Source organism: Glossina fuscipes, unplaced genomic scaffold, assembly GCF_014805625.2.
Source record: "Glossina fuscipes isolate IAEA_lab_2018 unplaced genomic scaffold, Yale_Gfus_2 142, whole genome shotgun sequence".
NCBI lineage: Eukaryota > Metazoa > Arthropoda > Insecta > Diptera > Glossinidae > Glossina > Glossina fuscipes.
The window spans coordinates 249,162-269,564 of NW_023998485.1; the positions used below are offsets into that span (position 1 = coordinate 249,162).

The 20,403-nt window shown below is 33.5% G+C and overlaps 1 protein-coding gene across 1 annotated transcript in view; it reads right to left on the reverse strand.

Moving 5' to 3' along the window:
* Nucleotides 1-20,403, reverse strand: part of LOC119641043 (centaurin-gamma-1A) — a 243,715-nt gene that overhangs the window by 202,254 nt on the left and 21,058 nt on the right. The gene's annotated exons all lie outside the window — the stretch shown is intronic.

The window sequence follows — 20,403 nt, forward strand, 5'->3', positions numbered from 1 at the left end:
ATGTAGGGTATCTAAATGTGGGCCATGAAATACCATAGTGTTTTTACTTGTTTTGTAATATTTTCAGTTGCATAGAAATTTTTTTGAAATTTTTTTTGTTTTGGCATTTATTAGAGCTTAACTAATGCGCTTGTTTCAAAACAATAATAAAGTAGTTTGTGTTGGGCTTTTGTTTATACTCGCCACCGAAAAATTCTAGCATGCTTCTTCTGTGAAAATGTTTGCAATGTGTAAAACTTTATGAATTATATATATTCTCAATTTTGAATCGGTTTAAACATGTCTGACTATCCGGTAGTGTTGGTAGTATCTAGACACGAACATAACAATACTCCGAGTTTTTTAAAGGTTACGAAAGACCTTTAAAGTTTTTCACATCCAGCTTGATACTGACAATTTACCAAATCGGCGAATCGACACATCCACAGAGTAACACAAACCGAGAGCGTCCCTGCTTTCAAAAAGAAAAATTGCCTTTTTGGATCATTATTCAAAAATTACGCCAGACCAAAAAAGCTTTACATATATTCTGTGCATGATCCTAGAATAACTATAGTGAAAATAAGAATGGAAAAATTTTCCAGAATCCCTTAATAGTATAAAGAAAAGATTTCTTGATTTTTTCAAGATAAAGGCACTAGATATACGAGATTCGGCTACAACCGAGTACAGTTTTATTACCTTCTTTTTTTTAAATTACTTTCGGCGTTTTTTTTTTGCTTATTTTTACATTTATTTGTAAACTTAATGATATATTTAACTGCGCATTAAGGGACAATTGCCTAATTGTCGTGTTTTTTACCCATCTTTGGGGGCACATTAATCTACCGAATTCTACTCATTGATCAGCGTGAACATTAGACGCGATTTAGATATGCTTGCTCGCTCGTCTTTTCATTCGTTTGTTGACATCACGATTAAGTTAGTCGGCGCAGAAGAATGAACTTGAATTCAGAAATTTTTTTTAATCATCCTCGTCAACTTAAATGCAAGAATCGGTCAATAGGTCGGCAAAATATATTTCTAACCGGAATACAGTTTTCCGACTTTAAGACTTTCTTTCTTTCTAGTATCAATTTTAAAAAACGGTTTGTAACCAAATACTACACCGAAGTTAAAACATTGAAAATTTCAACCAAAGTCGAGGAATAGCTATCTTAATTTTTCCTCTTTTTTTTGTACGCTGTAGATATACAACAAGGTAAATAAATTAAAACATTCCGCTTGCGTGGATTTCATTAAAATTTCATTAAAAGTGAGTGGGTGATTCTTACCAGTAAAATCGTACAATATTACATTTTACATAACAAAGTCTGCGTTTTTAGACTTCACTTGATTTCAAATAGTAACCAAACAACGACATCAAATGAAATGTTTACGATGTATTTGATGTCGACAAGAACAACTCCTATTACTTTGATTCTCCACAAAGTAAGCAGAATGTCAAGATTTGAAACGATCCATTCCAATACATTGAGCTTAAGCCAATCACGGCCAAGAAAACATGTACCTTCTATTTTTATACAGTTGCAAAATAACATACATAACATAACATATTCTTTAAAAAATAAAGTAAGTGCTGTTTGTCTTCTACTTAACCTCTTCTTTAACCAAATTACAGGTTGCTTGCATCTCAAATGCTTAAAGTCGGATTCACAACCGGAGAAACATATCAGAAGTAGTTAAATTCAAGAATACAAGGAATTATCGCGGAAGGAAAACGTTTCATTTATTTTATAACTTAAGGCGAGTAAGAAGTTTAAAAATTCATGTACTGAATTTATGTTTGTAATAGTGCTAAAAATAGCATATTCTCTTCCCGATTAATTCAAATATATATACATATAAAAAAGATCAAATATCACTTAGCCGTTAAGCAACTAATCGCTAGTAATAGAATCTTGGAAACATTATTGACTTGACTGCACCACTTAAAAGCAATACTAATGTTTAAGATCGAAATTAAACTAGCCCAGCAAAATAACGATTGATCTAAGAAACAATGTAAACCATATTTCATATCTTGTTTATCATGGAATGTGAAGAGTATAATTAAATTTTAATAAGAATCAAATATTCATTGTCCTATAATGGCACTGTATGAAATAAGATTGTGCCTTACAGACCCATTATCGTGTGAGGATTTTCGACAGTAGGTGTCATCTTAAATTATTCATTTTAGCAGTCTAACTGGGGAGTGGAACTATGGGATCTTCAATGGGTGAACGTAGATGCGGCGAAACCCTCACCTTTTCGTGGTGCTCCTTATAAGCATTCACTATTGCTTTTATGGCTTTCGCATTTGAGAATCGCACAGTAAATGGCAAAGAAGGGTTTAAGGCTTGCTATTGATAATCTAGCGACGGGCTTTTCTCTTGGAAGCCTAAGAGGTGCATCGGAAGAGACTAACTTTTCTAAAGCAAGGAAGCATTTTCGTTCTCCCTTTTGGTTCCCTTTTTAAACCGCATGATGGCCAGCGATATTTAAGAGGGCTGGGGCACAGTTGGTTGTGTCCTGCGTGATGACAACCTTGGACGCATTACTTCCTCGAGAAAGGATAGTGCTTGGAATGCCTACTGGCACTTGTGGAGAGTCCGAAACCAAGAATGGCTGCGGCTACGTAGAGTAAGACATTTCCCAATGCTGAATAGCATGGTGAACGTTCTGTATGAACGACAAGCCATGACATTTGGTGGGTGTCCACAGGGGTCAGGTTGCCCAAAAGTAGTATTATTGCTAGCAGATAGGTACACCCAACTGATTGTCGGGAGAAAGCTTCTTACCTTGTGTACGGCCCTTGGAGGAGCATTGTGGTGGGTGTGGTTACTCCGAAGTGTAGTGGAGAACTATCTAAGTAGTGTTTAGATAGGCCTCGACGCAAACCGGTGAGCAAGAAAACGACCCATATTCATTTTTTAATTCGGTAAGGCACATTTTTCCAAAAGTAGGAATGGAATACAACGTAATCTCCAAAAATGGAACGTCGCTTACAGCAAGTCAAGAAGTTGTTCGGCTCTTTTCTTAGATTTGCAGAACCTCAGATGTGGCATAGTTACTCCTTACGATCATCACGATGATAGTTGTATGTTGACAGTTCAAATTCAATGCAAAATTGGAGATAAGTCCTCTCTTTAAAAGATCGTTTAATATTTGTCCAAAGTAGCAAATTAAATATTTTCACTTTTCAAAGCAAAAACCTTCAAAAAAAGAAGGCGTTACATGAGTTTCAAAAAAAAAAAAAAGAACTGATCTGAGGAAATTCAAGTGTTCTCACTAAGGGCCCGCTATTACAGAGAACAAAATATAATGTTAACCATACTAGAACCCATTATAGGTAGAAAATTATGGAATGGTAAAACGAGCGATATGGGATTTAAATCAAAATGTTTTACTGTATGAGAAGATTTTAACTTTCATTTATTTTTCCTTTTTATTTAATACTCTACGAAAACTTCCATATTGCGTTTGTTTTTTGTTACTGAGGCTGTATAACAATGTGATATAGAGTTGTATGTAACGCTTAACTCTCCCTACCCCTAAAAAAACCAAAAGTGATAACTGCTGACGCCATTGAGTAAATATGAACACAACCTTAAATCTTGACGATTACCAAGCAAAGTGTAGTAAATGTTCTTTCCCTTCAATTATTATCTGTCTGCACATAGTGGTTGATGCATCCTCAAAGAGCTTTAAATTGGTGAGCGAGTATTTTTTCTGGTTACAACAGAAAGAAAAAATAGCAGTTGATTGCATCTAAGATAAGAAAAATTTCAAGTTCAGCGAAAAATGAAAATAAAGTAGAAGTATGAGGGTGTTTGAAATTAAACGTTATTATATGCTGTTGTAGCATGAACTCCGCTATAAATCAAAAGAAATAACCTTCATTTGGCTTAACTAGATTAAAAGATATAAAAAAGGCAATTAAGTTTTGGGGCGAACCCTTTAAAATGATATGGACCATTGGATCAATTCTACTTAAAATTTGAAATATGAATGATAATCAGTGGAAATTGCTTTGAATTGTCGAAAAATTTTCAACACGAAATGGTACAGAATGGAAGGCTAGTGGGACCTTGGCGAGTACTCTGTTTTACCATGAAGTATTAGATGTTTGCGAGGATTTTGATCAGCGACTTCTACGGGTAAAAATGATAACGAAATGAGTAATACCGGGCTATATAACGATTGAATACGATGGTTTTGACCGTCTTTTAAATAAATTAACGGTTTTTCATCTAATATTATTGATTTATTCAGCGTACGTCGACGCTAATCATTGAGCGCTCAAAACTCTTCTTCTTCCAAATTCATTACTTTTGTTTTCTATTTGAAGGAATCCGCTGCTGAAGCCCACAAAACACGTTCAAATGCTTATGGTGATGCCATCATATTCCAATTGCTGGTTTTGGTTTTCAAAGGTTTAAAAATGGTGGCACGAATTGACTGAAAATGTCAGTTTTTGGGTACTTGTTGCAAGAATTGTCTAGAATACACTGTTGCAGCTCGAATGGGAAGTTTTGCCAGACATGACACTTTCTCATTACCACTTATTCAAATCGGCACAGCATGGCTTGGATGGCGCACGGGTCTGCAAAGTTGAAGAAATAAGAAAATGGATTGGTGGGTGGATCGTTGCCAAACAAATATAAGTTCTTTCGACATAATAACGTTATGTTACGGATAATATTTTGATTAATATGTTGTCAATTCTTCCATTAAAAAAAAATGAAACTTTTTGCAAACACCTAATAGTAACAAATAGGGATTTTCAAAAACAAGGACTGAGCACTTTTATATAGATTCACGTGATGTGAATGAATACAGGCGATATTTTCTGGTTTGGTCGCACTAGAAACTCAAATTTGGGCGTTTTCCATACCCATTTTTCGATAATATACCAAATGTCAAAACATCGTTAGAAATAGCTCCCATAAGCCGAGATCATATAAGCCGAATTTGAATATGTTTAACTTGTTTGAAAGGTATTGTTATATAGACTCATGAGGTGTCTATAAATATATTTTACGTTTTTTAACATGGACGAAGGAGACTTTCAAATCCAACTATATCGTAACTCAGAATATTTAATGAACTCTGTTAGGGCGTTTACGGAATTTTGCTGAGAGATATGGTAAGTGTCTTTACTAATTAACGAACTTATCCTCACACCCTTATTATTCGGCGGTTTTCGTAAATTAATGGTTTAACGTTGTCTTTATCTGCTTCAACAAACTGAACTTCATCTTCAACATGAAAATAGCCGGAAAGACTTTTTGGAAACATCAACAATTACCCAACAATTCCTTTGTTGCTTGCGCAGTATTTTTACCTCTTCGGGAGTAAAAAAGCAGAATATGCTGTAAATGCTTCTTTTGACTTTCCAAATTTCGTAGAACATCAAACAAAAATCATTGAATAAAGACCCCTTTTCCACAAACAATCCTTGCTATATCAGTTTGCAAAATATATAATTAATTGGTTGGCTTGAAAGTCCTGTCGTAGTTTACTACCTGTTAGTAATTTTACTCTTCGATGATGACGATAATGACATTTTGCGATATATGGCAGAACGTTCCCACCACCTTGTTTTAAGTGTGGACTTGGCTGTGAGAAAATAAAATTAAACCGTCTGTTGGGGGGAAAAAAAAAAACGAAATTGTTTTCCGAGCGGCACACGATAAATGAAAGATCGAAAATAAGCAAAAAAAAAAAAAGGGTAAAACAACATTAACAACAGTGAAATGTGTTGACGTTATCCTATTCATTCCTCGAAGGTTTCTATGGTAAAGTAATGAAACTTACAATTAATAACAGGATTTGACTCTTCACAGAGTGTTTGCAAATCAATGAAATGAATAAATTACGTACCATTTTGCAGAAGTGAACACATTTGGGTCCCTACAAGCAAGTCTTTATGGGCCAAAGGCAATCAAGTTTTTTTGCAACTTTTTGCAGTTATGGCACCACTAAACATTAAAAGGATGCGCAGTCGAATCAGCTGAAAAACTATTAAAACGAAGTAGAAAACACTAAGCTCACCGCGTGGGCCCTGCGCTATATATTTCGGAATGGATCAAATGCAATAATAAAAGTATCATGCTCGCGAAATTTTATGTTAGTAGACACAAAAGACTCTTTAGAAAATTATCTTGTGATTGATGTCAGGCACGATGTTTCATGTAGCAAATTGCGTAATATTTGGGTATGAGTAGATAGAGCTTAATTAAAACATGACCCAATTAATTAAATAAGATATAAAAGTAACAAACAATTCTTAAGTAAATGAAATAACTTTAGAAAAAAATTATATTGTAATTGACGGCAATGAAAAGAGTGGGACGGAGTCAGCTGTAAAATGAAGTGAACCACACACAAATTAACGAAAAGCTAAACTCATTACATATATTACTTGCTCTACAAAGCAAACGGCATGCTTCAGTGATTTGTTTAAATGAACCCTGTGATTGGCAGGCTGTCAAACGCGCCTTGCTATCTTATCTGCACGAAAGGCAAAATCGTTGAAATGTTATCACCATCACATCCCGGCTACCACTGTTGGGTATAAAAACACTGAATTAGAAAATGCTCTCTTAATATTATTTTTTCACAATTATAATTTGCAGTGCGTTATGACCTTATTGTAATACACATTACTACAAATCATGGATCATTGTGTTTTAATTCATCAACATCATCGCCAGTATCATTGTATGACTGTCATGCTTTCATTAACATTTTTTAAAATTGTAATACAATACTAGTTTAATAAAAAATTATGAATGTTTTTTTTCTCTTCTTGTATCGCAGCAGAACTTAAAAGAGATTAAAGTTTTTTACCAGCGAAATACACACATTTTGCATTTGGTATTGTTTGTTCGGTCTATTCAAGTACACGTGTGTTAAAAAGTTTTCTGTAATGTTTTATTTAGAAGAAAACAAATTGCTAACGGGTTATTTGCCCTAAGTGGTTTTGTTAACACATCCTTAAACTCTTTCATTTCTGTCTAAACTTTCTAAATTTCCAAAACAGGACAAACTTTATTAGAAGTTAAAGCAAGCGGAAAAATAAAATTTCCGAAATAAGCGACAATTAAACTTTTAAATTTGATAAAGTGCATAAAGCGTGGTGCGTGGTAGTAGTAGTGCAGGTGATAAAACGTTTTGCTCCACTTTAAATTAAGCTTTTCAATTATCTTTTGGAATAAATTACATTTCATTTGTTTAAAAAATAAATAACTAGCAGCGTTACTTACATAAAGATGCATGGCACAGGTTTAACACATCTGGCGACTGATGCATTTAGCGTAACAAACTCGAAGAGAATATTTAGTAACTTCTTGAAAATATTGTTCAACTGGCAACGCAGACGCGTGCACTGGTGTTAGGTAGTAACGAAAATTCCGGAATATATCTTTTCAGTGGATGTAACTTAAGAGTCATTGATTTTTGAAAGCAAGAAATCAATGCATACTACGTACAGCGCGTTTCAACATAAGAAACCACAAAAGATTATGTAAACAACTAAAAAAATAAAAAAAAGACTTTAGGAACTCTCCCTCTTTTACGTCACCTAATGAGCTAATTATCACTTATTCACTGGTGCATGTCTTCTTTTTTCCTAACATTGCTTAGATTACGAACCATGATAATTGATATTCTTTTTTAATAATGATAAAAGGTACGGAGTAGAAACTTCAATATTCAATATAAAATGTTCAAATAAACAGACACGATTTAAAAGCAAATTGAAATAAATGTCTAACAAAAGATCTTTCCATTTGAGACAGTCAATGGCCGAGGACAACGGATTTTTATCAAATAAAACTTTGTATAAATCCAAGAAAATAGGTATCAAATTTCACATTCTACGACTTTCTCTGTTGATACATACATGAAGCGTTGAGTGTTCTAATGTAAGATTTATGGCGTCGAGAAGAATTACTAACATAAAGAAAAAGCGAAAAGCATTGTAAAGGTATACTTTCATTTATTGTATTTATTAATAATACATGAAAGAAATGGTTATGCTTACCTGAAAAGAATTCGTGGTAAATTGTCTAGGAAATTCTGGCTACGAAAATCTAAAAAGTGAAGGTTCCGAAGGTTACATTTTTGCTTTGGATGTTTCCCATCGCATTATCAATGTCACGTTCAAACAAAAGGTTAATGGTTTTCTTAAAAAAAAATTGTTAATCCCTAAAATGCATGTGGAACAGACCGTTAATGTTAAGTAAACGACTAGCTTGAGAATACTATAAATAGTGAAATCCTTGTTTTAACCTTCATTAGTTATCTCTCAACCTTCGAGTGTTAAACCTAAAACTTCTCTAAAATGCGTGTAGTAAGTGAATCTTATAAAAAAATAATTGGTCAAAAAATTACAACAATTTTTTAAGTATTTTTAGAAAATAATTATTATGTTCTTGTGTGCGTTTTTAGATTTTTGTTCTCACCATTCTTTACTTTTTTGTGTGTATCGATGGAGCTCCAACGTTTCATCTTCTTCGTAAACATGCGCAAACCAAAATGTTTAACAATGACTTGTATGGCGAGCATCGCAAAAGCTCACCCACTATAATAATACAAAATAGTCCACATAAAATTCAAGTTCTTTCTCAATCCGATGTCGGTAAACGCCAACTACCTATATTATCTGTTCCTCAAATTTACAGCGCCGTCCATCATCCAATAGCGGGTTACAATCATCATATTGGTGATACAAAAAGTTATTCAATGTCGTCGTCCTCATCATCGTCGTCAACTAACGCCGTCGTAAGTCGACATGGAAGCCCATATAGGCATTATTAGAACTTATCTTTATCTAAACTCATCAGTATATATAATGCAATATATACAATTTTATGTACATATATATATATAATTTCAAATGCAAATACCATTTCTATAATAATCTGCTTACATTCTAAACCTTTCTTTAAAGGTAAATAAAAATTTGTCAACACTGTACGAATCGAAACTAATTCGTACATGTATTTGTTCAATATCTCTGGTCTCTTACCAAAAAAACTATTTCCGATCAGCGCGGTCTGGAATATTGAAACACTTTTTTCCTGGTCGCGGTTATTTTTCTTTTATTTGACACTTAAATATTTGGGTACTGACCTCGAATACTGCATATCATCGAAGAAATTTAAAAATTTTATTTACCCCATTATGTGCTTGCGTCAGTCATTCAAGGATAATTGCGAATAAGTAAATACCATAATTTCATTAAAAATGTTGTACATAAAGGAGGGGCAAATTTCGATGATTAATTTGAGAGGAATGAACAAATGATTTATGAGCCTACTGATGGGACACTACAGTCTTTTCATTTACAAGCGTTGGCCTAACAAATGGATGAAATGGAAAAAACCGCCTTGAAGGATTCCGAATTTAATGAGATTTGTAACTTCTATAAGGCAAAACAGACAATCTAATGCAAAAGCCATCGAATACTTTCGAAAAAGGTAAAGCGAGTCTAGCTGAAAGCGATGCAAAAACTGTAACGCAATGATTACGTAAGGAACTTCGCAACATGATACGGAGAATGCTCAAGCTTTATTAATATTAGATACTTGGCAGGCGAAGAAAGAAATATTCTCTCAAGGAATAGTGGTTTTGTAAGGATGTCTAAAGCTTGCAGCTGGCAATCTTAGTGCTTCAATAACTCTAGCGTCTGCTTTTAGCAGCTGTCCTCAAATGCCCATTCGAATCGACTATCGTTTTCGACAAAGTTTTTTTCCCGAGTTCATATAAGTCGACTGCTGTCGCGTTGAATGAGTTTTTTAGTCAAGACAAAACGGACGGTGTATTTGTAATATCTATGTACTTTCAAATAAACGCAAATAGGAAAAAGAAAACAAATAATTGAATAAGCAAGATAATAATGCAAAAAAATTATATTTAATTTATATACAAATTTGTTTAATTACACATCTATAACTCTCAAAAACCTCTTTTAATATTTTCCAACAATTTTTTACTTAATTTGTTTTTAGTTATATGCCTTTATTTGATGGCACGGGGAAAAAACCATCGAAAATAATTATTTGCTTTTCGCAACATTTTAAAATTAGGGTTCAGGATTAGTTAGCCTTTATATGCATTAACTATTTCAAATATTTGCATTTCGTAATAATATTTTGCATTATTGTACGTATGAATATGCTCCTCGATATCAACCTTACAGTCGAATGAATTTTTACCCGACACTGCCAAAACTTGTATACATTGACAACTGATATAAACCCGCTGCTCGACCGTTTGACTCGATAGTTGCCCTGTCGGCGTCCAAAAACCCAAAGGCAAAATTTAGCTTGGGGTTCATTCAATGTCAACGGTCGTAAACCGACCCCTCCTTGTTGGCTACATCAATGAGAGCGAGCTATCGCAGTAAAGATACCGTACAATTTATTGCACAAACCCAAAAATCTGATTATTGAGAAATCGGAAACCTCTAACGATACAGCTAAAGCTCCGATAATGAATAACAATAAGATTTGCGCTCATCGTAATAAAAAACGTGAAGAATGAGTTATTAATAACACGATGATGATAAAAGGATAGGCCGACCGTTCTTCCCCCTTTTGTTAGTGCTTGGTACGAACTCGAACGTTTGCTTGGTAAGCGAAAAATAAGCCGCATAAGCACGTGAACAAGCATACGTACAACGCGGTACTTAGAAGTCGAGGTGTACGCAAACGTTTACAGTTAAACCTATTTTTGTGCGATGTTTTTTATGCGTTTTTTATTTATGCAACAAATTTCACTCGTCTTATCTTGTTTGCGCGATTAGCTTTGTGCACTTCTTTTCATACTGTGTAGTAAGACAACTTGTATTGAATTAGGTGCAGTTTCAAAATATATTCACATTTAAAATGAGATATTAAAATTTTTTTATATGTGTCATTTAATTATTTGCTAGATTTGGAAGGCGCTTACTTGCCATTTGCTAAAGCGTGAGCGTATTTTCGAAGGCAAACTTTTTTTGTATGGTCCCTCTCCACCGCATAAATTAATTTTTCTTGAAAATGTTATGTAAAATATTTTATTTTTGCTAATTATGAAATCTCTGAATATATTTTTTGGTGTTTTTTTGCTGCGATCTCTTTCTACCGTTAGCAATGCTTCAAATATAACTCTCTAGACTATTAACATCGCATTGCATTGAAATTTTTAAATTTTAGTTTTTGTGCGATACTTCAGCGTAAATGGATGCATTTTTTATACCCTTTTTAAAACAATTTTTCCTAACTTATATAAATTCCCTACCAATTTTATAAAATATTATAACAAATACAATATTTCTTCCATATCCATTTTCGGTAACATACCAAATTTCAAAGAATCGTTAAAAATAGTTCCCGAAAGAAAAGTCTGCATTTTTTTGCCCATTCGACAGGCACTTTTATATAGTTTCACGTGATATAGGTGAATATAGGCGACATTTTCTAGTTTGGCTGCACTAGCGTCTCAAATTTGGGTGTTTTTCCATATCCTTTTTTCGCTAGCTCCTATAAGCAGAATTTGAATTTGTTTAGTTTGTTTGCAAGGTATTTTCATATATTATTATTATTATTATTATTTTAATTTTAGACTAATGAAATGAATTCTTAGACTAAAAAAAAGACACTGAGCACTAGCAACACAGGCTATCGGCTCTATTTTCATATAGATTCATGAAATGTCCACGAAAATATTTTCCTTTTTTTAATATGGAAGGAGTAGGCTTTCAAATCCATCTATATCTTAATTGTAATTATTTAACAGAGTTGTATTAAGTCGGTAGCGGAGTTTTCTTATTAGAAATGGTAGGCGTCTTTGTTAGTTAAATTCGAATTTATCTTCACACCCTTTAAAATTTAAACAGCCACGACAGAGAGCATATTATAGTAATTAATAGTAAATTTGTTAGATAAACGTACAATTTGTATATTCCGCCAGAAGAGATCGCAAGTGCTAACTCTAAATTAACTGCTTAACTGCCAAAAACATAATAATGTAATAACATGTAATGGAACGACAAGGAAACCAAATAAGGACTCGACATGAATCTTACACGCCAATCATTAAAGAAAAATATAAAAAAAATTAGTTTCATTGTTAATTATGGGCATGAAAGTAGGAGGATTGGAATCGATCTTTTCTGCTTTTAAGCCATGGCTAGCTTGTTGTTTTATTAATAACTTAAATTCATTGGCCAAAAAATACGACTCTTATTAAGCGTACGTATATAGATGAGCGACCTGAAAGAGGTTACACGCGGATTGATAAGTCCTGCAAATATCCTATACATCAGAGGTGACTAAATGCATAAAATTTTGTACATATTTAAGCTACAAAATCGACCTTACGTGTAAATCATGTCAGTGTCAGCGTCAAACGCAATTTCGTGTAAACCCACAATACTTATTAATAACGTGCCAAACACTAAGATGTTCTTTATACATCAGTTGATGAACATGATTTAGTTTACCTCTATAATAGCGAATTGTGTATTTCGGTTAACGCCACAAGTCATTAGCATAAATATAGGAAAAACGAAACGATTATTAAAAGCCATATACAAAAAGAAATACATGCACATTTCCTAGCTTTATATGCACTTTTATTGTGCCTTTTTCCTGTAATAATTTGCAGAAATAAGAAAACCGCATTTTTTTCGTTTTTCACAAAAAAGTTTTGAATGGCAATTATTATTATCGTTATTGCTATCATTATTTTCTTTTTTGGTTGGCAAAACTGAAAATGGATCTATCACTAATGAATACTTTTAATGCTTTATAGGAATTATGAGTTTTCCATTTGTTGAAAATAGAGCAGTTGACGAGAACATAAATAATAAATGAACAGAAATTACAAAAAATTGGCCAACATTTTTGGCTCTTAGGAAATAACTTTATACATGGTGCTCAACTCAGACATTGTTGAAGAAGAAGCAAGATTAAATTAAACGGATTGAAAACTTATTTTACTTACGAGTTTTATGCGATGTATTAAACTTGGGATAAAGTTTAAAATTGAAAGAGAAAGATTAAGTTAAAAAATAAGTTAAATCTATTTATGGGTCCGCCAACAAATAGATTTTCGCAGATTATCACATTGCTTAAAACCTTGTACAGAAATCTAACATTTTTCTTGCTTGTGTCTTCAAGCCAAAGAAAAGGTTTATGGCGTGCCCGTTGATAATTTAAAAAAAAAAGAAGGCATTGCGACATTTGTTAACTAAGTCCAAAACAGTACTATTTGTTAAGCACAAAACTCGGCCTATTTAAAGCTCCTAAGGCTTATGTTCTCCACTCTTCAGCGATATAACTTATACTGTGACGTAATACTTAAGAGTATTCATTCGGAGAAGTTACTGTCTGAGAAACATTTGCAGCAAACTAATGCCATTTCCTAGAGGAATCGGAATACGAGGTTGCTTTCACGCCTGATAATAATGATGGTTTCCTACATATGTACATAACACAACAATAATGCACAGGTTGACTTATTTTGACAACTCATGGTCAAACTTCATACAAGCTGTACATCTACATTGACAAACTTAATTACGGCCACCACATAGTATTGTCATACCAGCTCACGCCGACACCTTACTTGGTCTAATACCATACAATTGAGCAATATCAAGACCAAGCAAACTAGCATTTAATTCACCGGAAGATTCAGTCATTCTTAGTATCAGCATAACTAACATTGCAACAATGTTTTATTATTGTAATGCTGTAATTATACACAGTGGAACTGCGCAGCTTAAGGATAGTTTACAAAAACTGATCCAATCGATCACGTTTCTTATTATATCGGCAGACATGGAAGAGCTTGTATTTGTGCTCGTTTATTAGTTCAAAAATATACGGAACATATAGATTCGATGATAAGGCACATGCAATAAACCATTTCGCTTTCAGTAACAGACAGTAAAAGTGTAAAATGGTTTTAACCGTTCGTAAAAAAGTCAGTGCTTACATAAGTAGTTTCTACAGCGAAATGTGAGAAAACAAAGCCTTAGGGAACGTCCTCCTCTTACTCAATTCGTCTTTCACGATCACAATAGCCCGTCCGATGTATCGAGTGCTCTTGTGTTTCAAAACATAATTAAGCTAGAATCGTTTTATTAGATGACGGCATTCGAAAGCAACGAAGAGCAGTACGAAATGCAACTGACAAGTAAATACAAATTATTTGTAGTCGCCACAATATAAAATAATTGAGTGGAACTCCGCATAGAAGGCAATTAAAAATATATGTGGATGTCAAATTTGAATTTCTTTCTTCCGTTTGCGTAGATCGCCTCTTAATAAAAATTCCTTTAAATTTTTTCGTTACATATTTTTGCACTTTCCTGTTTTTTCCAAATTATTTTTATACCCGCCGCGGTACTCATTTTGTCTTTTCCCATAATATGTGTAACACCCAAAAGAAAGCTTCAGAGACCCTATGAAGCATATACATATTTGATAAGGGTGAAATTCTGAGTTGATTTAGCTATGTCTGTCCGTCTGTTCGTCTGTGGTCTCCTGGTCGCAAATATGAAGGTAATGACTTCAAATTTAGCAAAAACATTGGAGGCTTCTGCATGCGGATTGGTGTTGAAAATCGGCCAATTCGGTCGGAGTGGAAGCGCACAATTGGGCGTAAACTGAACACAAATCCCTTTTTTTAACAAAAATTTTTGGATTTTTGTTTATTACACGGAAATTATGAATCTTGAAAATATGACATTTTCGTTTACGTCGTTACGTCAACTGACGTTTAGTTTACGAAGCAGTCTACTCTTTACGTGCAAAAATGCAATAAATCGGCCATGCCCACACAAGGTTACAAGTGATTAAATCTTGTTTTTTTCCACTTTTTTCAAGTTTTATGCTTATTTATCATAAGGCAAACAAGGCCGAATGTTTAAAACTATTTTGTACATTCCTTAAATGAACATATATTATCTGCGATTTATTTTTTTTTTTTTATAATAAAACTAGCGTTATAGGTATCATGGTGGATATGATGGATATGAGAGATTCGGTCTCTGCGGAATATAACTTTCTTACTGGTTTATATTGATTACAATCCCACGGCCCAATGTGGTTACGTGCCACATTCTCGCCATTGTATATTCCGCCAGAGTTACTCAAGGCTCTCTTGGTATTTCAAATTTTTTACTTTCTGTCGCCAATGAGACTTGATAGTATTTTGATGTCCATTCCATTACAACAAATATATGCTCTTCGTAGCAATATTTTATCTACTTTTCTTTTGAATTCGTTAGTCGATGCCAATTTTGACCTCAGGAAAAAAATTGTTACTCATTACTAGTTGTTCCATTTCAAAAGTTATCAACCCAACAATAGACTTTATTCGATGTCGAGAAGCGCTCAATCAAATCATGATTCTTAAGTCCTTGAAAAGTTTGCATTGTTCATAATGCCTTATAATTTCTATTTTTTCTCAAATACGGAGGATCCATTGCGTCATGAAAGAAGTATTTCACCTATTTAAAGCGCACATTTACCGCAAGGCAGCTAAAAGCATTCAGGCATCCTAACCACAAGTGCACCGATTGGTAGAGAAAATATTTTGCTTAGTTTAAATCAAATCATAGCGCTGTACATATATGTTCGAATCCATATACTATATACTATGTTAAATAAATATCAGGGGCCAGTTTATCTCGTGAGCAGTTGATTTACATTGGAAGAAGTTTTTCATGCGCTACCTGTACAACGGAATATTTGTGACATCATTGCTGCGTGAATTACAATATAAATGCAAATAATTGAAAAGAAGATCCTTATAAATAAATTCATTTCATGAAACGAAGAACAATGGGTTTTTTGCTACTTAGTTCAGGTAAAGTTGTGCGAAGAAAAAGTATCAGGTAAAAGACATGCAAAGATTTGAACGAGGATATTTTTTCTTTCACTTTAGTGCCACTTTTAATGACAGTTTCCAGCATGCGTTTTTAGATTGGGCTTTGCAAGAATTCTTTCTGTAAAATTTCAAAAAATGTAATAATAAATAGTGATGATTTGATAAGGTGTGGTTCGTAAGGAAATACAAAATTCCAGAAGGAATATGGGCAAGCTTTTCAAATTTTAACAATAACAAACAGTACAAAAGGGAACTCCAATTACCAATTAGTAGTTTACTATAGAAAAGAATTTCATAGTTTTAACGTTATGATGGTAATTATTGACCAGAGTCATCGGCATATATACAAAAATATGTTGTATTCGTTTTTTTATATTTGCGATCACAAGTGCCAAGTGAGTTTTTAAAAGAGAAATCTGACCATAGCACCTTCCGGAAAGAAAAAACTGGAGTAAGTTTTTCTCATACTATACAAATTTGAAAACAGAAGGAATTTCAATATGAAAAAAACTTACACCAGTTTCTTTAATAGGAAAAAGCTGTAGTTCCGGAATTGTTAGTTGCTAGTTTGTTCAAACAGAAATGTGTACCTCACAATGTAAAGGTATATAATGTAATTATACAGACAAACAATAGGTATATTAAAAGAAACGGCGAAAATGTTATCCAAAGAAAAATGGGGCCGTCGTTGTTCTGCTATAGTGATAGAATTTGCACGAATTAAATAAAGTTTAATAAATTAAGATGGTTATATCACTGTTGATTTAAAATTTTACATTCTTCTTTTATTTGCATATTTATGTCTAATTCCTCCTCCTTCATTTGAAGGGACCACCTCTTAATGCTCACAAATCCTTGCAGCAGATTTGATAATTACAGATATTTAATACCGTTCACATTGTTTTGCAAACAATTCTTTATTTTCAGAACCCGATTTGATTACAACCCGCCTTTTGTTCGTTGCATCTCATGGTGCACTTATAGAAGAAAAAATTGTTGACCGAACCTGAATGTTCTTACACCATGAACTCTCCTCACGTAGACTTCCAGTCTACCTGCTCTTACAATTTGCTTTCCCGTGAGGTGGGAGAGACTTTATCGAAATTTGCATTGTGTATTTTTCGACTTTCACCAACATAATTTTTATTTATTAATTGATACGATATTAATATTACTACGAATGTTAACATGTTTAAAAAATTTTTTGCATTTATTTTTATTTTATGTTTAGTTTATTTTAGAAGTAATTGTCATTTATCCTTCACAATGAAGAAACAATGAAACTGTCAAGACTGTAGTTGCATCAAATATACTCATTTCGCAACGTTATTTTGCTTTCTTACACTCATCACCGATGGATGACGGGTGCATTCAGCTTGTGAAAGCGTTTGCAACACCCAGCAGAAGGCTTCAGGGATCCCATAAAGCATACATTTTCTTGATCAGTATCAAATTCTCAATTTAGGCATGTCTGTCTGCATGTTTATGTAAACATTCTAGTAGCCGCAACAGGGGAGCTATCAGTTTCAAATTTGATAAAACGATTGTAAGTTCTTGGACGCAGGTTACTATTGAAGATGATTAAATCGCTTAGAGTATAACATAAATGAAGACAATTCTAGTTTTAAAAACCGACAAATTGATCTTTTTTTAGAAAAAAATAGACTACACCAACCGGACACTATAGGCTTTCGAAATTGTCTGTCTTTTTGTGCTGTTCTCCAATGAGAAAGTTGGCGGACCGACTTTCTTGTTTTCCCTTTGAATACGTTACTCCAGAACAATTTTATAATCGAAAATTTTTTGAGGGTAAGAAGAATGCATTCTTTACCGACTGATCTAAACTTCTTGTTCGATACAGTCACTCGATAATCGACAGCAATAAGCCCAACCGACTAAATGAGCTTACTCGGATCAGTTATACACAACTTCTTACTTATTCCAATCTGCGGTACAGCTCGATTCTAAGACATTGTTAATGTTAGTTTAGCGGACACCTTAAACAATGCAGAGTCATAAACTAACATAAATAGTATCAAATAAGAATGCTTGTCGGGGTTTTACCCTTTGCTCGCTAATTTTGTGCAAATATTAATTTTCTTCTAATCACTTAAATATTCTCCTTGTCCACAGCCATGTTCATTATAATAAAAGATTTCAATCTGTTATGCTCTATGCTTCTAGAAATCATTATTTCAACTAGATAGCGACTTGCTTTCTTACATTGAAAAAACCAGTAGCTGCTACTCCACCGGGTTAATTACCACGCAGTGTGTTAATCTCTTTCAATCTCCATTTTCTCTCAAAAAATCATAACAATTTTCTTTTATTTTGCCACTGCGGCTAAGTTAAGAGGCAGAGAACGCGATTAAAAGAGAAATATAGAAAGAAAAGATCACTCGTAAATGAGGAAGGCTACGAATGCATATAAATGTGCTTTTATAGGTTTTCTTGTGGCATTGACACAATGAACTGGTGAAGTTATCATTGCTATTACTGCTACTATCATCGTGTTCTACTGAAGCATACGCGTTTAATAATGTAACCATCTAAATAACATTTGAAGTCATCTTTCATAGTTTTCCATTTTTCCTTCCACGTACATACGTACATGCAAGGGCTCATAGTTGAACGTCTGTTTGGTTGTTTGACTCGCTGACTGACGCGTTGGCTGGTGGACTAAGTATAGCGATTGTTTTGGTTGTAAAAATTTATATGCAGGGAAAAAACCAGTTTAAACGGATTTTCATTTTATAGGTCAAATGTACGCAAAAATTTATTATAAAAAACTTATGACAACCACTGATTTCTCACGTTAGTTTTAATAAAAGAGAAATTTGATTTTTAAACCTGACTTGACGATCAATCATGCGGAGAGAAAAAATTTTCCATTTAATTTTTAGAATTTTTATTAAAGAAATTTATTAAATCTTGTTTCCACATTATATGTCACATACGCATAAATGACTTTACAACACAAGCTGAACTGTCAATTTGGTTGCTGGTATCGCCATTCATTTATGAATTATTAAGAATTCAAAGCACATGCAGACACAGTTACTGCGGTCGTTGGTTAGCCATATTTTCTTTATTTCTTTAGCCCGTAAATTCATATGCAACATTGTTGTATTATTGCAATCATCAATATTACATGTCTATGGCAGCAAGAGCAGAAGCAGCATACCGTATTTGTCCCCACAATATATGCACACTATGAAAAATGAAACAAAAATTGATTCTTTGCTCTCCTTGCATATGTTCTAAACTTTAATATCTCTTTATCTCTCTCAGACTAAATCATTCTTTGCACTCTTATTTATATGTTCTATACCGAGAAACGCGAAATGAAAACATTAATTATTTATTCAGCGTAAATGAAACTTTGAATGATTGTGATGCGCTAACGAAATTGAAAACGGTGTATCAAACAATAAATTCAAGCATTCACCTTTAAGCGAAGCTTGGGTGTTGCCAACATAAAAACTATACTTTCGATTGTGTCACAAAACCGCCAGCGACCTTTTCAGCAAGTGAGGCTTAGAACACTTTAACGAAAAGTTATTGACAAAAAGTTTTTTAGATTCTATGCGTGCATTCAGTAGTGGACTATCCTTTTTTTACATTTGAATGAATGAGTTCGGATAATGACATGACTATAGATTGGTAAAGGAGCTTAGGTTAAACTTGCAAACAGTTGTTTTATCGACGTCCTTTATTTGTTAATCTACAGAAATTCGAATGGGTATGTTTACATTCTGATTGCAATGAACGACGTGTTTATTTCCTACTTTTAAAATGCACGTAACATTCATTTCTTTCGAAATTTTCAATTTGGGCCTGTACGGCCTTCATTTGCAGAGAGAACGTTTGACACATATATACGCTACGTCTCATAACCAATATTAGCCACGGAGTTCCACGGGTTATTTTTTTTAAAAACCGGTGCGCCGACGCAAGTAAAGTTAAGCTTTTCAAATTTTCTAAGGTCTTCTCTACTATGATGTAAGCAGTTTAATACAGAGACGCTTTTTAACCCATAATATCAAAAACTAAGCTGAATATATTCCGCTTTCAATCGAATTATGTTAATCAATGGACAGACGAACGAATATGATAAAGTCCGCTATCTTCATCAATGAATAATCCCCGCACTCCCCGCGGTCAATAAAACGGACGGTGGATTATAACTTTTACGCATATAACAAAATTGTCTATTGGTTTTATTTTGCAGACATCCAACTTACGGTAATTAATCATATTTATATAGATTTTTTAATTTCGCAACGTTTGTGATTATTTTCTATTCACTTTTGCTACTATCATTTAATTTATTTTTAATGACTTTCGAGATCTATAGCAAACTCATGCACTTTCTTTTATAGAGACGAGGCCATCATCTATGACACTTTTTCCCATTCAAACGCATTAAAAAAACGAATGCGCTAGGAAAACAGATAGTGTTAATATCTACTAATCTAACACTCAACAGATCTCGGCTCTTGCAATGTCATTAAAACAAAATTAAAG